Genomic DNA, 15,125 nt, shown 5'->3' with positions numbered 1-15,125 from the left:
AGTCTGATAGGTCAACAGTCCTATTCATTAATACAATCATAATGCCACCTCTTTTCCCAATGTTTGGTTAAAGATTAAGCTTAAAAATTGTAATATATTATTTGTATTATATTTTTCCTCTGTACATTTGGATGTAACTACAGAAGAGTATATTTAGACTGCCTTTGTAGCATTTTTACCTACTCCTAAAACTAGTTCAGTTTAAATCCACCCAAGCATAATTATCAAAATTGGCTCTAGCTACTGCTGTAAAAGTTTGACCTTTGTAATTACACAAGATCTTTAAAACTGAGATTAGTAAATGTAAAAGGTCAGTGTTTAAATGTGTTTGTTTGTGTGCATAGAGAGTGCATGGGATACAGAAGGTAAGAGCTGAAAACTGTTCAGATGCTTGCATATGCTTTATATTTCTTCTCTACTAAATAAATGTTTCCAACTAACCAGAATGTTAACGTTAGCTAAATGTAAATTAAAAGTATGTCTGTGTCCCAGTGAAATAGTTGGATTAGTAAGAGAGGAAAAAATTGTGAAGAACCAAGGAAAGCATATGTTTAGGGAATGACCTAACAGAAAGAGACCTCAAGCTTCCACTTAATCCTCTTCATCATAAATGTGTGTACAAATGTCTCTTGTAATCTTAGCTCAGCTAAATACTTCCTAATCTCTTCTGTTGTCATTGTTTCACATTTCCTCTGAAAGAGCATCATCGTGTTGGCTTAATACAAACACTGTTTTTTTTTTTGTTTTGTTTTGTTTTGTTTTTTTCATAATTGTGGGAACTGTCTAAAACTGCAGAGCCTTCTGACTCTGAGGTTATTTTAGGTACAGTCAACTCAGTTTTCATGGCAGGTAAATGAAAACATTAGATTCCTCATCAGTACTCTTATTTAAAAGCTTTTGTTGATATTGGTGGTGTTGGTAATTGCATTGATATGTGTACTTTCTTTCCTTTCATAGTTATATATACAATATGAAATTGATATTTAATACTATAAGTCTAATGGGAAATAAGGTAAGGATGTGAGGGGAAAAAAGAAGTCATACAAAGGGTCATGCTGAAAAACATTGATGGCTAAGTATCCTGCTTGTGCCATTAGAAGGGGGAAAAAAAAAAAAAAAAAAAAAAAAGAAAGAAAGGAAAAGCCAAGCCCACAGCCAGAGTGCAATGCACCTGGCCTGTTGAGCAAAGATCCCTTCTCCCTCCAGCTGGTTCAGACTTATTCCAAATTTTTGTCTATTGGTCTTCTGTGTGCCTGTTACTGAGCAACCATAAATGCACACAGTTTTTGTTGGTGTTGTTTTTTTTTTTTTCCATAATACTTTGTCTTGACTCTCACTGGATATATGAGAAGAGAACAATACAAAAGCAGAGGGTCTATAATAGAGGAACAGCTTTATATATTTTTTCAATCCTCAGCCTAAGAAAAAATTAAAAATTCATCAAATTCCATAATTTACAATTTCTAGAAAATTCTACAATATAAATAACAGATTAAAATCAGAAAAACTTGATTGGCTTCGTAAATATTTTTGTGCCTGTATTCAGTTAGTATGTTTAATATTTCCTTTGTGCATTACATTTGTCACTTTAAAAAAAAACAACAAACACAACAACATGGCTTTGGCAGAAATTAATTTTTCTTTTTTTTAAAAAAATACCAACATCCTGAATAGATGGTTATGTAGGTGACTGATCTAAAGACATTAGCCAAGCTGGTAAAGAAAAAGTGCTTTGCAAATTAAAAATTAAATACAGGTTTATCTGGTGCTTCAGAATGTTACAACTCAGCTTGTTTCTTATTGTAGGTGTGCAGAGTTTGTCAGAAATTTGGTAATTAAATATCATGATAGAATGTGATTTGAATGAGTATTGACAATGAAGACACTTTGTGTTTTTGTAAGTTCTAAAAATGCCCACAAGGCTCGTTCTATTAAATTCCACTTACAGTGGAAGATGAGTTCTGAAAGACTGCTGGATTTTCTGTCTCCTGCCAAGACTTGTTTGTATACTTAACTAATACATTACCAGTAGCTGTTTTGACTGATTATAGTGTACACTCATACAGTACATGACAGCTGCATGTACTTCAAACAGTTATGCTGATAGCACTAGGAAAGCTCAGATTGGAGACTGAAATGTCAGACAACTTATTTTGTCACCCAGTGGAAATGCTGTTGCAATTTGAATTATTGGCATGAACTAGAAAGTTTTGTGTCTCTTAGGTTTACAGTAGAAACTAGAAAATTCGGAACCCGGAAAAAGCACCCAAGAATATGTATATATATATATATGATATATGTATACATACACACACATATATATATATATTCAGTAAAACATCATTATTTTGCTTTAGGAACAAATTTTGGGAAAATTGATTCCAGGCAACCTGCTCTCCCCCTCCACTCCCTCTTCACTCTCACACTCTTATGGGATTTTCGGTATTAGAAAATGTATTGCAAGTTCAGGGACTGAAAAGTAAAACAAAACAACAACAACAACAACAACAAACAAAGAGAAATCCTCAGGACTGATTTATTGGATCTATATGTTTAAAGCTTATCCAGTTAAGAACATAACTGTTATTAAATATTTGTGAAGGATAAACAAAAAAAAAACAAAAAGAATTTATCTTCTTGCAAATGGATGTTGTTACGTAGAATAACGTGCTGTCACTGAGAAAGGAGAAATTTAGGCTGAGTATCAAGAGAAGTTTCCTGACAGGAAGTTTTATTAGACTGGAGAACTGAGTCTCAAGAGAAAAGAGCCCAGTTTAGACATGGAGAACAGACTGAGAAAAATGTCAAGAAAATGTAGGGAACCATGTTCAGCTATGCTGGATTGGATGTTAACCTTGTATGTCATTTTCATATCCATGTTTCGGAATCCTAGGGTTCATTAGCCAGCAACTCCTTTTCTCTGCCCTCTGGTACCCCCAGAACAACCTTCAGACTCTGTGAAAACATGATTACTGCAAAGCACGCACAGCCTTTGTAGTGTGGCAGAATAGTGGCCTACAAACCTTCCTGATGAGGCCACTTGCCCATTTTGGCTGCTTTATTGTTTTTTCTTTTAAGTGGCTCTGAAAAAAAAATGTGATTACTTTTAGTCTCATGAACTCTGGTTGTGTGTTTTTTTTTTTCCTTCCCATTCTCAAAACAAGGATATTCAACACTAATTAGAATAATCCTAAACTGTATTGAGTTGGAGCTTTAAGAAGAAAAATGTGTTCTTGGTGCTTTGAAACATTTTAAGACTTAAGCTGTTTAGCAGATGACTTGTGTCATGAGAATGTGTTACAAAAGAAGAACACTTGTAATCTCTGTCTAAAAATTGTGAAAAGGGGATGCTAATTTTTAGAAAAGTTGCATTTTAAAATTAAGCTTTTATGAGTCCCTTGCTCAAAGACTGATTGCCAGCAGAATTATTGTGCTCAAAATCTGTCAGACTTTGAGACTTTTGTTCACTCATTTTATAACTCCTTAATTTTTAGCCTTGTATGAGGTGTCAGGGCTGTCAGCTGTGAGGAGGAGGATTAGAAAGCAAGTCAGAAAGACCATTTTCCCCAGTGATTCTCATGTGTTGTCAGTGGCCTTTCAGCAGAGCTCCCTGTTGTCCAGCTGCTGTGTGACATCATGGTGTGCACTCAAAATCCCTGCAGACTTTGGCTGGGTAATTTGTTGGGAATTTTTTTTAATCCAGCCCAGTGTAAGCTTTGCACTTTTAACCATTTTGTTGCTATAAAGACTGGCAAGCATTTGTGTAGACATATTTATAAACAAATGTTTATTTAATACATGCAAAAATGTGATAAACAGGCTGTTTTATATAACATTTTTACAAGCTACTCTCAGTGTACATTTTTATGTGTTCCAAAGTTTACTAGTCAGTAGTAAACTATTGCTGTTTCAAGGAAACAGAGATCATCGGAAGGTGGTTTTTTTCCTCCTCTGGAAAGGGTGCATATGTCTCATGCGATTAAATGCCTTCCACCTACAAAGAGACCAGAACAAGGGTTATTCACCTCTAACCTCCGTCACATCTACTTGATAAAGTGCTCTGTTCATAGGTTGCCTTGTGAATTGACTGAGGACTGACGCTAACTTTGTGGCTTTTCCTCTGTGGCTGTGGAGGGTGATTGGTTTGTTACAACTAAATATTTCTATGTTGATCTGTTTCTGAGACAGCCAACAAACAGGAGTCATGATGTTGATGTAGAAAATCACAGCTTAAAAACAAGCTAAACAAATTCTTCCATCTGCCCCTAATCAATATGAAGATTAAAGTGTCAGATTAATCCTTTGGGTAGTTTGTTGTTCCTGAAATTGAAGATAAATATATAATAATACCTTCTCCTTTCAGGTTTTCTCACAACTCTTTATAGCCACCCACTTAGGAGGAACAAATCACATACTAGAAATGAAATGTTATTACTTTCAGACAACATTCAGTGAACATGTTAACAATCTGGTTAACAGAGCCTCTCAGAAATCTGAATGCTCTGTGGGCGGAATTATTGGTAGAGGTTCCTACAGTTTAGTTCCTTGCTTAAAATATTAGTAGATTTTGAAAAAAAAAATCAAATTAATAATCCTAATTGTAGTACAGTGATAAATAAAAAATATGTAACTTACAAGCCTGCTATTGAGATGGCAAAAAGAATGAGTAGCACAAATAAAAGCTGGATAATACACACATATATATATATGTGTGTGTATATATATATATATATATATTTCACTCACTGTAGAATTGCACCACTACAATAAATGTACATGTTGAATTAATTTGCCTGAATGGTTTGCAGATGAGGGATAGTTTGTAAGGTTGCTTTAGATTTTGATTGTAATCATGAGGCTGCAAACCGCTTCAGTGCCACTGTGTAAGGACTCTGCCCTTGTGCTGGAGCTACAAGGGAGGTGGAGAAAGCTGTCCCAGCAGGTAGTCAATGTGCAAAGGGGAAGGATGCAAAGGCCCCTGTGTTAAATACAAGAACAGAAAGGATCTGTGCATAGAACCCAGTGTTGGATGTGGCTACTGAGTTTAAAAAAATAAAAATAAAAATGGTGACTACGTATTTCATCAAAATTCTTCACATGACTCAAAAAAAAACCAAAAAAACAACAAAATAAAGGTGCTGATATTGAAGGCTAGTGCCTTCCATCTTCTTGCTATTCTGAGCAAGTGTCCCTGGTGTAACTCAGCTTCAAGTTCCTATAGATATTTGTTCGAATAAAAGTTTAGGTTGCTGTCTGGACTGATCGTAAATTTGAGTGAGAGTGGAAAGCTCTCAGGTCCCCATGCCAGGTTGCATAACAAGTTAGAAATGAATTTCATGACTGATGAAAGGTAAACTTTCCAATTTAAACCCAAACCAGGATATGGCCACATTTAATGTCTTAATTTCATTAAGAAATTAATTAGACTTTGACCAAAAATGGACTCTCAACTTGGCCATGAACTGTATTTTAACCATGACATCCCTCTGGAAACACAGGAGTGTGACTTCCCTGATGCCCTCTTCCCATATTTTCTATAATTCCCATTTTATGAGAAAGATAAGACAATCTAGACCTTTGGCCCCATCCCTTACAATGCACTTGAGACATTCATTAATGGTTCAGAAATTATTTGTGTCATGTCTTCCTGGTTAAATACCACATTTATTTATGGTTTCATGCCTCTTTCTAGGGCTTTAGACGTTTACATTTTCAAGCAAGGGAATACTCAGTGTAAGATTATTTGGACAAACTAGCTTTAAAGAAAAATTATCCAGAAATTCCTAGTCATATTCTCTCTCTTCTCTTAAAACTTCTTTAACGTTATTTTTTTCACACAGTGGATTAATTTTTTTTTGAAAGTATTTTAATCACCTTGAGTATAAACATATATACAAGAGGATCCATGAGCAGTGTCAATTTCTATTTTTTTCTCTGTGTATGGAAAAAGAAATGCATGCACTGTAAACTGAGATAGGAGCATGATGGTTAAATGATAAACAGTGTTGCAGTGACTGATGTTGCTTGCCCTGAGTTCTTGATCAGAAGGTGAGGTGTTAACCACCAACTGCCCTTTCCAAGTCATTGATAAGGGACCAGGCAAATACTTTTAAAACTAACTTTACACCCCAACGCAGGTGCTTGTGCGCACTGTTCATGTTCATTAATAGCTATAGCATACGTTTCAGTGAGGACACTCTGTTTTGAATGGAAAGGATTTGTATGTTTCTACTCCATTTGGAAAAACAGTCTGAATTAGAGTCTCCAAAATGCATGCTGTGGTATCATTATATACAGAGATCTGCCCTATTTCTTTTTTATTACTATTGTTTACAACTTTTTAAAAACTTAAGAAATTTGTTTCTTTTATTACTTTTACCATACATTTTGCTGAGGAGTCAGTTCTAAGTTATACAGTGGGGTATGTCAGCATTTCAGATATTGCCCAGTTTTTTTCAGGGATGTTTTCAAACTTAGTTTTTAAGAAAAATGTTTCCTGTCCTTCCAACACGAACTCTACCCAAGAGGTGAGGCAGTTCCCAAGCATTTTTTTTTTTTTTGTATTTGTTTGTGGTGTTCCCTCTCTGTCTTTCTTTTGAGAAACCAAAATAACTTCTAAAACCTGTGATTAGGACAACAGTTTTCCTTCCCTAATGGTATAAAAATAGGAAGTATGATGTTGCAAGGTGGAGTAATACTAACAAATGTGCAAGTTGAATTTGAAATACAATTTGAAACATTTTTTTCAGTTTGCATCTTTAATACCTCATCTAGCATCTTCTGCTTCCTTTTTTTGGCTTCACCATTTTGTTTGTAATCTTTTATGTTTACTTAAGTCTTTCCCTCTTTGCATATATGATACTTTTCTCAGTAAATGTCCAAAAAGTTAGTAATTAATCATTATTAGCTGTTTCTGCAACATCTGGTTTGATTTAACTTAGCAGCTACTAATGATTTGACCAATTGATTTGAAGTTTCAATTACATGAATATTTTTAATTAATTTTAATTAACTTAAAAATGTTTTAATTAAGTTTTAAATTATTTTGCTGATCAGTTCTTGAGAGGATATTTTTTCCCAAAATATCTTTTAATTTTCAGTAGCAGTTGTTTAAAAATATATGCCTTACATTTGTAAAAATGCAATTGCAAAATTTAGCCTGTATTTGTGGCATTGTGGCCCCAATTCTAAAGTTTTTAAAGATGGCACAGCAAGGGCCTTATTAATGATGTTTATATTATTTCCCAGATTTCTGAGCAAGGCCTACTCCTACCCCTCGTGCTGAGTTTGCATCTGCTGTCTTATTTTTATTTGGGGTGAGGGGTGTGTTGAAAGAAATGTTGGAAGAATCATGCATTTTAATCATGCTCAGTGTAGCATAGAATAATACTGTGCTTGAAATCACATTCCTACAAATATGCATAAATGCCTTCCAAAAGAAATGTTAGCTTAGTGACCCTCTCTCTGCATCTGAGACTATCCAAACAGAAATACAGTAATGAAAACCCTGGGCCAAAACTGGACTGATGCTGAATGACTACCACACAGTCAGCTGGCAGCTCTGCTGAATAAAAATAAGCCAAGTACCACAATGTTTGATCCAGTAATATCAACCAAAACAATCAATTATTCTTATTGTAATAATCTCTTTCAGAAAGCATGAAGGTACTAAAATGCCTTTTGGCATATTGGTCTACATATTGATTGGTCCTTCCATGTCCATTTTCTTCTGCTTACTGCTGTCTGGATGGCTGCTCCTTTGCTTAAAATTCGTCCAGTTTATTACATGGCTGGCTCTCTGCCTGGACTCTCATATGTTATTGTAACTCAGATAGGTTTTAAGTATCTCTTAAAACTTAACAGGTAGCAAACTCTGGTCATGTTTCTTAATTTCTTCCCTTGAAAATTAGATATTTTATTTGGTTTTAACTGTCACCCATTCTCATTTCAATTATCCTTTCTGTGCTGTTTCCTTCCTCCATTTTATATCCTCAGACTCTTTTCATTAATATTATAAATTCTTGAGAATTTTAATTCTGCTCCTGTTGAACAACCATAATCAGTTGTATTGCAGCAAAAATTTCATGGTGGAATATGCAATAGTGGCAGTTTTCAAAGGTATCATTTATTAAGAGTAGAACTTTAAATTTTGTGATATCATGCCTCATCTCAATAAAAACAGCAAGAATACATTATTATTTTGAATCAACTGCAAAAATCTGATGCACTAAAAAAGAAGTCCATAAGAAAAGAGCTGTAAAATTAGTTTGTATTATATTTTACTTTGCTAAGCCGTTATGACTTTGCATCAAGATGCAGATAGACTCACCTCTCTTCTGATTTTAATGGAAGAAACATCTATTCTTATCTGTTAGTTTATGTTCACTAGGATTTCAGACAACATCAGAAGCAATTTCCATTATGAAGTAATTTTATATTTTTTCTTTTAAACCTTATATGTAATTAATTTATGCATATTAATGTCTAAGCTTGGCTATTTTTCAGTGGTACTGGCAAAAATTATTTCTTTCTTATTACTTTCTATCCAGAGAGCACCACATTCTGAGAAAAACTTGAGTTCATTTTCTGCCAAACAGTATGTTTTCTGTAATTTTTTGTTTTGCAGAAGTCTTGAATAATTCCCGTGTCCATATTGGTCCATTGGCACTTCCAAGTTGAGCTCATTAAATCTCAGAAGTCTTCTCAAAAAGTCAAGTGGTGACAGGGTGTTGATTAAATTTGTTAACTGTAGAAGGAAATTGAGTCAGCCCTGGGTCATGCATTATACAAATGAGTCTTTTCTTCCATTTCCACTCTATATAAAAAGATATTGTGTCTGTTTGCTGCTTCATGGTAGGTGTGGTTACCAAACATTCAGATTTTCAGACAGGCATCTCAAGCAGGTTGAATGTCTCAAATAAAATGTCTCAAATAAAAAAAAATGTATACACTATATACACTGGATATATATGCACTAGATTTTTAAATTTATTTGCATGACTAATTATTTTGCATGACTTAATTTATGTGGCCTATTTTTTTTTATTTTGTTTTTCTTTCTTATTTTGGTCAGTGTTTTTCCTGGTTTGTAAGTGGAAGAGGGGAAAGAAGCAGTATACACCATGGGAGGTAGATATCATCTTCTTGTATTAGCATGTATTTACTCATTTTTGTTACTGGATTATTTATTTATTGCTGCTTTTTCATATTCTGTTCAGTCTACTCCCAGTAATGAGTACCTCCACACACAATTTCTGGTGATCTTTGGTAATACCAGCTATTTTGCTACCAATAGTACCATGACATGATTTTTTGAAGCATGGGAAATCAGGATGAACTGTTAAATCAATTTATGTTGCAAAGTGTTGAGAGACATGTAATTATCACAGACTAATTCCAAAATAATAGTTTGCCTACACATGAGGGCTAATGCAGTCATTCTGACCAAGTATGCACAAATAGGAATGGATTTAATACTTGAGCATTTCCGTATTTTTCCGTATCATGTTTAATGGGTAACAAAGCCTTTTCTTTTTATTTATGTGAATTAAGTTCTTTAAAAATTGTAACAGAGGGGAGTTGGCCGCTTACTGAAATAATTTGTCACAGCACAACTTCTTCACTGTTCACAAGGAGGGTCAAGACTTGAGCTTTGCACACCTCATGAAAGTAAGCAATGAGAAAGCCCGACACATCCAGTGAATGGCCTTGGAAATTAGGGAGAGCTGCATTACAGATGTGTCCTTCTCTGAAGCAGAGACCATGAGTTCTTATACTTATTGTTCCTTTGATAGTCCAGATCTCTCTTTAAAAATATGCAGCTCTCCAAAGTTTAGGGCACAGACTGGAAGTTCTAGGGACTTGGCTTCCATCCCTGTCCATGCTGTGATCTTAAAATATGACTTTGAGAAAATGTTCAGTAATAGTTATTCCAGTTGCAGCATCCAAGAGAACCAGTTGGTCAACAGACCACTTGTGGCCTCTTTATGTGTTGATTTCATTCTGCATACATGTAGGGCTCATCTGAAAGGTATGGGACTTTTACTGAATTGATAGATGTGCTGGAAAAAATAAAGAAAAAAAAAACAACCTGATGGTAGCCAGGTACAGAATTGTTATATTAACAGCATTGTTCTTCTTAGGAGTACAGTGCACACAGCACAGTGCAAATTACATGCTCAACTCTGCATGTGTATCTGTAGAAAATATTATATCCCTTGTTCCTTTTCTGTGCAAAGTGCTATCAATCCAAAACTGCATAACATGAAAAAACACACACTAGAAACTAGGACAAGCCTGCCAAAACCTGTATTTTTCCAAAGCCTGGGCCTCCAAAATGGAGACATGTTTTTAATTAGCCATGTGATGACAAGATTAAGAATGCAGGCACTTATTTTCACTTAACATAGTCCCACAGCTGTTATGGCCAGAAGTTTAAAACTTTTTCTTTTTTTTTTTCTTTTTTTTCTTTTTTTTGGGGGAGGGGGCAATATGAGTAATAATTAGAATTGAATTCCCCTAGTTATAGCTGAATGGGCATCAGAGTACTTAAGGCAGATCATTCATGTCAGTAAATTGCCATAGATCCATTAAGATAATTGAAATTAGGATAATTTAAACTTGCTGGGAATTGGACTACTATGGTGAAAAACACAAGGCAAGTCAAATACCATATTTGTAATTTTATTTCACTGGGTAAAGAATGACACCTTAGGGTCTGTCTTCTGTTTGCCATAAGACGGGGCAAGTATTCTAATGTCTCTGTGCCTATAAAATGATTTAATTTCATGCCTGTATCCCAAGGATGGATTCATTTTATAATATGGTCTCTTTACTGACTTTGGAGAATTCACCTTGTTTCACAACAGTTATATATCATTTGTACAGAACTTGGGGAGCACTGGATGAAAGGTGATATGGAAATGCAGATGATTTTATATTATTGATCTTAATACATTATCAGTTGCTTGCTGTAACATGATCAGTTTTAGATCCTGAATATTCTTCTTCATGATATATATTATATCTTCATGATATATATATTATAGTCAATGAAAAGTCCACTTTTTCTTTAACAGGTAACTGTCTTTGAAGCATCCTTTCAAAATATCTCTTTGCAGACTGTCCTGAAGTTCAGTCTCTACATCTAAGTGCTGTGCATGCACTCTTTTTCTTGCTCTGTGCTGGGAAACTGTTGTAAATGGTTTTCTTTAGCTGGGTCAGGAAGTATTTTTCCATTTGGCTACTCTTTATTCCTGCTTTTCATTTACAGAGTAATTTCGTAGTTAGGCACTAGGCAGCTGCTCTTCTAATGTGTGGACTGGCTTAGCAAATAATTTTATTATGTCTACAGTGCAGCAGGTTGCATTATAAAGTTTCAGACAAGACTATCTCCTTCCTCTCTCTTTTATAGCTTTTAGCTATGCATGTGCAATTAAATAGGGTAGCTGACTCTGTGGACATCTTGATAGAGGAATAGCCTCTTTGAACACTAGGAGTATCAGTTCAAGATTAGTTTAGACCAATCTAATTGCAGGCTGCTCCTGTTGGCCCTTATTGTCTGTTTCTCCTTCTTCTCAGCTAATTTTCAGCAGAAACACTTCCCTGAACCCGGTTTGTGGAGTGGCTACATGTGTGCCAATGATGGCAAAAGGGAAAAGAAGGAAGGAGTGGGAGGGAGGAGGAAATGACTGTGGTAGTTGGGATTTGGTGGGATTTGGGTTGTGCCAAACTAGTCCAGAACAGTGCCCTCAGCTGTGTGTACTCACCACTCTGAACAGTCAAATTTGTTTTCGCTTATGAAGTTGATTTTCCAGAGCACTCTCATCTTCCCAGTTCTGCTCTGGTAGCACGCTAAACAACAATGCCAGTGTTTGCTCTCTCTCTCTCTTTTTTTTTTTTTTTTTTTTTAAAGGCTTTGAATCTTGTAAGATTCTGTAAGATCTGAAAGGTGTGCTAGAGTAGAGCCCTCTAGTACAGGTTTCATGTTTACAGTTGCAATGTTTACGTTGAAGATACAGTAAAGTGTTCAGTCTGAGATATAAAAAGCCATTTTTAGCAAGTACTGTAGTGAAAGTATTTTGCAAAATTATTTTTGTTTTTACAAATTGTATAAGCTTAGGGCACAGAAGTATGAAGACAGGACCAAGTTAAAATAATATTTCCTGTCAGACTTTGTCTTAAATTTATGAAGACCAGCTTCAGCTTTGCTTAGTGTCAGAGCTATTTCAACTTACCATTCAAACTAAACAAATGAAGCTTTAATTGTACTGGACAGATACTCAACTGCAGCATACAGGTGTGCCTATCATATGTAAAGAAGCCAATTCCATACTCCTTTGTATCAAAGAAAAGTCTTTTAGGCATGTGTTCCGAAAAAGTATATTCCTACTCTTGGAGCCAATAGGAAACACCAGTCAATGGGACTTGGATTTGTTTTCAGTTGTATGTATGTCTCCTCATGATTGAATTGAAAGGATCCTCTCTAAACACCTTTGGGCAGTACTGAGGAGCAAAATCTGAGTCTGGCTGCTCATTTTGTATCACAGCTTTCAGTAGCACTCCAGTATCTGCACATACTTCTAAGCCATCTGTTACTGTAGGATTTGGGGAACATTTTACAGTTACATTTAGAAGAACGACCAGTTCTGGAATTGTAACTTAAGAAACTAAACTTCCACTTACAAAAACCAGAAAGTAATCATAATAGCAGTCTATTTGCAAAGCTAAGGCTCTCCTCACCAAAGTGATAAATTCTGCTTCTCAAAGCTGGTAAGGGAGGAATGAGGTTGGCTATAGAGTAACAAGAACTTATGAGAAGCAGTTATCATTTAGAAAATTATTCGTTTTCTGCTCTGCATAAGAAAAAGCTATAAGTAATTAGTCTATATAAAAATGGGACTTATATAGTCCTTTGCCTGGGTAGCTCCCTCACAAAGCTGCTATACCTGTTCACTGTAGCTTTGTGAATACCATTTGTGCAGTGCTATTAGCAAAACATGCTTAACCCAATTAATTTAATCTATTTCCATCTGGAAAGTAGACGGTGCTGGGGAGTACAACTTTTTATGAAGGCACAATTGATAAATGCATTAATTGTTTTTGCCTAGCAATCTCCTCACCCTTTAATTCTTTCAGAAATTTTGAAGACTGTTTTTGCTTCCATCTTCAGTTATGTCCTCTGGTTTAGTTATATATCACTTTCTGCCAATAGGGACAGAAGTCATTGTCTTATTAGATTTCCCAAGAGTTTGAGTGTGTTCTGTTGGTGCATGTATATTGGAGGAGAGACATGCTGCAGAGCCTATTTAACACTGGTTTTCTGATTGTAGCTTCTGAGAAGCTCGTGCCCAGGCTGAGGTTAGAGCCAGCATTTGCCGTAATTCTGCAGTGCTGTTGAAAGGGACAGTCCCATTCACTCTGCCTCTCACCGCTAGCTACTTGCTCTGTCCCTCCTGTGTGTTACTTTTGCTTCCATCTTGTTAATGTGTGTTTAATTAAACTAACAGTGATGCAGATGATTGCTGTGAAAGTTCCTAATGAAACTGGATATATGATCTGTTTCACTGGAGTCATATGTTTCCCCATTTTCTTCTCATGTACTGATGAAATTAATTGCTTCTGTTGCCTAAATACAGACTCAGAAGGGTCTATTGCTCTGTTTTATTCCATTGAAGCTTTTTATTCATTTGTTCAGAGGTTATAGCTGAAATTACTGAATTTTTCCTTTAGGAGTTCCAGTGCTCTGTTGTGAATCCCTGAAAGAAAGCAGGGATGGGTTGTCTCTTTTGGAACATATTGCTTGGTTTTTAATACATTTTTTCCTCAGTGTGTTCCCTGCGATTCCATACGGCAATGCTCCAGCACTGGGCTGAAAAGCAATTTCATATTTCCTTCTGTTTCTGTTTCAGCACTACCTTTGACTCTGACTAATGCTAACTAGTGTAATGATTGGTGACATCCCTCCTATGCTTTCCATTTCCACTAAATCCACAAAACTGTATTCTTCAATCCACAGCAATTATGAGCACAGTATTTGAGAAAACTGGGAGAGACTATCGATGATAAAAAAAAAAAAAAAAAAAAAAAAAAGACATGGTAAACCAAACAAGCACTGTGAAATCAAACTCATAACAGGTTTGAACTTAATCTCTTCAAAACTCCCGTTAAAATAAATGTGGATTCTACTTCTGTGCTTTCACAACCACTGCTTTGATCTTTTCTCTTGGGATTCTGTGTTTGACCTTATCTCAGTCTGTTAAGGTATGACACACCCTCTGCTGAATTGTCTTTGCACTTCTGCATGTGAGAGCCAAGACCAGCCTTTTTTTTTTTTTTTTTTTTTTTTTTTCTCCAAACAAATGAAAACAAATTTTATTTTGATGTGTATAGAAACACATGAAAGTTCTTGTGTGCATATGCTCTAAAATAACTGCACATTATCTAATGTGGTTGCTGGTATTTTAAAGTTTGTATTAGCAGACTGGATATAACAGAAGGGGTTGTGGGTTTTGTGCATGACTAATGAGAAAACAGTGTTGTGCACTTCTGAAACAAAGAGGTAAAAAGTCAGGTTAACTGAAAGAGTCTCGTGGTATTGGGTTTACTAGACCTGAAAGGTGATGTCCAGCATCTCCTACAGGTCCCTTTAGGTCCAGCCATTTCTAGCATGTGATGCACAGATCCCAGAGGAATTACCACGTGTCAATTTCTTGCTTTAAGTTGTGATGAACTTAGATTTTCTTATCTATTTAACAGAAATAGATATGTTATGAGATATTTCTCAGTGTACCAATTTCTATTGTTGGTGTCTGACCTGTTGGTTTTACTTTTCGGTCTGTCTTAAAAAAGCTGCCTTATAATATTTGATAGTTTTATAAAAATGTTGGAAATGTGAATCTAATGCTGAAAGAATAGTAGGAAACTATGGAGAAGACCAAGTTATTCCAATATTGCCTATCGAAATAACTATCTGCGTAGTTCTTCAAATGTATCTTTTGCTTTGGAATACCAAGAATATAAGTATGGGAAAAATCTGGGATCAGAACTCATGTCCTTTGTGTGTGTACTGAATAGGTAAGTGTGTGGTTTTGTTTTATTTCTCACGTAAAACTTAACATTGTTTT

The 15,125-nt window shown here is 35.4% G+C and overlaps 1 protein-coding gene across 2 annotated transcripts in view; it reads left to right on the top strand.

The window, feature by feature from the left end:
* The window catches only part of RET (ret proto-oncogene), a 272,365-nt gene that overhangs the window by 128,512 nt on the left and 128,728 nt on the right, over positions 1–15,125 (top strand). The window contains exon 1 of one of the 2 annotated variants that reach the window (XM_084525427.1): positions 9,112–9,129. The exons of the other annotated variant lie outside the window; for it this stretch is intronic. The gene's annotated coding sequence lies outside the window, so the exon portion shown is untranslated. Of the gene's footprint in view, positions 1–9,111; positions 9,130–15,125 lie in introns of those variants that run through there. 2 annotated transcript variants of the gene reach the window in all.

Source organism: Aythya ferina (genome assembly GCF_964211825.1).
Source record: "Aythya ferina genome assembly, chromosome: 7".
NCBI classification, from domain to species: Eukaryota; Metazoa; Chordata; class Aves; order Anseriformes; family Anatidae; genus Aythya; species Aythya ferina.
Note: the sequence above shows the minus strand (reverse complement) of the source record. Positions and strands in the feature narration are given on the sequence as shown.